Here is a 3,198-nt window from a genome sequence, read left to right as displayed (position 1 = left end):
TGCCTATAAAGAGGTGCCTATAAGACTATCAGCTGGTTTCCCAAAAGATGCTTTGCAGGCAAGAAGGGACTGGCAAACAGTATCCAATGTGATGAAAAGCAAGGACCTACAACCAAGATTACTCTATCCAGCAAAGCTATCATTGAGAATAGAAGGGCAGATGAAGAGCTTATATGAACAGAATAATAGGTATGGGGATCATTTGGAGGGTTATCAGCTGGGAGGGGGATGCGGAGAAGTGGGGAAATGGTGCAAGGATTAAGAAGCATAATCAGTTGGTACAAAATAGACTGGGGGAAGTTAAGACTAATATAGGAAAGGGTGAGGCCAAAGAACTTATATGCACAACGCATGGACATGGACTAAGGAGGGGGTGGAATTGCTGGAGGGAAGGGGGTCCTGGGCAGAGGGGAGCAAAGAGAAAAAATCATTGGAACTACTGTAATAACATAATCAATAAAATATACTTTAAAAAAATAACGAGATATATGAGGCTACTGTTAGCATAGTATGCACACTGCTTTATAGCAAACCTTATTTTTTATAAGTAGAATGAGTACACTCTAAAATAACACAGAAATGTAGTATAGTAAATACATAGTATAGTAAATACATAAACTAGTAACATAGTTATTTAATATCATTATCAGTATTATGTATGTACATAATTATATAGGCTATATATAATATGATTGTTATAGGTATTACCTCACCATTGTAAATGAAAAGTATCACTCTTAATAAAAAATCTGTGTTTTTACTGAAAACTATTGGAAATAATATTTTATAACATAACCTTGTTAAGATATCAGTACTTTGACAGTTTTCTGTGTCTCTATGGTTAAGTTTCTATAGGAGTTGGTGATCAACATGTGATTGTCTTAAGGAATTGCTTTTATAAATATGTCAACTTCATAGAAAATTGTTGAAAAGTGATTGGGGGTTGACATCTCACTGGATTGTTATGTACTCAAACAACAAAGAATTTGAAATATTAACAGAATCACCTCAATTATATTTTGTTTATTTGTTTTATTTGAAAATATATTTGGATCTATAATTCTTTTTTATTTATAGGTACCTATCTAAGGGCCCCAAATATAATTTCTAGAAACATCTTGATCAATCTTAAAAAACAGGCACATTTCAGAAGATAAATACTTAATTAAAAAAATAAAATTACAGAAAAGATATTATTCTTTGAAGTTGTTAAAAATAATTTTATAATATTTTAGAACTATCAATAAAACTAAGATTTGTGAACAAATCCATCATAAATAGGCATCACAGTGTTATGTTAACAAGAAGGCAATGCTTTTTCAAAATTAAGCAATATCTTTTAAGCAATAACTTTTCAACTTTTTAACAATACATATGATAATAAAGATAAAAAGAATATGACTCTTCATGACACACGCACACATATGTATATGTTTATGCACATACATACATATACTTGGAAACATACTCATAATATCTGAATTTTTGCAGAGATGCAGTTAATACTTATAATTATATTGGCAATGTTGATTCAACACTGTGAAAACTGAATATTTCATATTTATGAAAATGTCTAATGCAAACTGCACTGTTCTGTGTTATTAATGAGTGTATAAAAGAAATAATTGGAAAATGTAAAGCATCTCCATAAAGAATGCAGGAATAGGTAGTTTGTTTGTCCATGAAATAAATTTTTAATTAGTGCTCTGGAATATAATTCTACAAAACAATATTTGCTCCATATTTCCTACCACCAGAAGAAAACATACTAAAGGGATCTGCCTTTTTCCCTTTAAAAAATCATGTCCTTATATGAAGAAAATATTCAGATATATTGTAGCTAAAAATTCTGACACACATGCAAAAATCATCATAATAATCTTCTTTTTACTGAACATGAACTTTAGGCTATTTTTTTCCCTAAAATCTGAAAAATAGGAGCCAACATAAGAATAGAAAATACAATCTTATATGCCACATCACAATTGACAACAAGACAGGGAGATGAGAGAGAGAAGTTGAAAGTTAATAACTTCAAACATAGTAGATATTCCTGATAGAGAATGAAGTGATATTGCATTTTTGAAATGAGACATTAATAGTGGTTATGTCTAGCAAAAGAGGTGTATTTCAAGAAGTTAGAAAAAAAGACCTAGTAATGTGTAATCTAGAGGCAAAGCAAGCAGCACCCAGAAAGGCAAGCACAGGAGCAATCACCACGAGCAGTTGTGGAAATAAACTAGCAGCAGGACCTGTTTGTGGCTTAGATACAGAAACAGGTTTCAAGATAGGTTTCTGATGTTAAGGCTTATAGAAAGATTGTCAAGTAGCCCCAAATTTGTGGTGGTAGTGATGTGTAGCTGATTTCAGACAATTGTAGAAATTATGTGATTCCCATTGGGGTTGAACTCAAACTCTCGGATGCATAGTCTTTAAACATTAGTTTTGACTACAGAACTTTAGCAGCTCTGTGGTGAGTCACAAGGGATTTGTTAATGACAGAAAAATTATATATATACATATATATACACACACACTATCAATGAAAATAGTCCTGAGCATATTGATATAAAAATATCAAACTTTCTTGTTCTCATTCTAATATGACTTCTGGAATGGAAGAAACAAGATTGAAATTGGTTAGAGATACCAGAAATGCTCTTGGCAAGTGACCCACAAGTGAATCATTTCTGAGATGTAAAATGAAGCAGAAAAAGGCTTTAAATAACAGAAGTAGTGCTTGCTTTGACAGCGCATGTACTAAAAGTGGAATGATACAGAAAGTATTATCATGACCCCTGTGCAAGTTTGACATGCAAATTAATGAAGCATTCCATATTTTTAAAAATAATGGTTATAAGTGTGTGGAAGAAGCTTAGTGAGAATTACAAGGAACTTAGTGGAAACTACAACAGCATGAAAAGACATAGAAACTAAAAATAAGAACCAGTTGGAAATGAAGAATGTAGTATCTGAAATGAAGAACACATAAGAAGGAATTAAAAGCAGCCTAGGTAAAGCAGAGTATCAAATCAATCAGCTGGAATATAAGGTATAATAAAACACCCAGACAAAACAAAATAAAAATGATTCAAGAAGAACCAGGATAATTGAAGGGAGCTTTGGACAACTTGAAACCTAACAATATTCACACCACAGGAATACCAGAAATAGAAAAAAAAGAGCAAGGACTAGAAA

The 3,198-nt window shown here is 31.9% G+C and overlaps 1 non-coding gene across 1 annotated transcript; it reads left to right on the top strand.

Annotated features, from left to right (window-relative positions):
* The first annotated feature begins 2,736 nt into the window (after positions 1–2,736).
* LOC150021299 (U6 spliceosomal RNA) lies at positions 2,737–2,843 on the top strand. Its single transcript, XR_016513467.1, has one exon. It is a non-coding gene; the product is annotated as a U6 spliceosomal RNA (small nuclear RNA).
* Positions 2,844–3,198: the final 355 nt, after the last annotated feature.

This window comes from Furipterus horrens, unplaced genomic scaffold (genome assembly GCF_987537825.1).
Source record: "Furipterus horrens unplaced genomic scaffold, mFurHor1.1.pri manual_scaffold_1, whole genome shotgun sequence".
Classification (NCBI taxonomy): domain Eukaryota; kingdom Metazoa; phylum Chordata; class Mammalia; order Chiroptera; family Furipteridae; genus Furipterus; species Furipterus horrens.
Note: the sequence above shows the minus strand (reverse complement) of the source record. Positions and strands in the feature narration are given on the sequence as shown.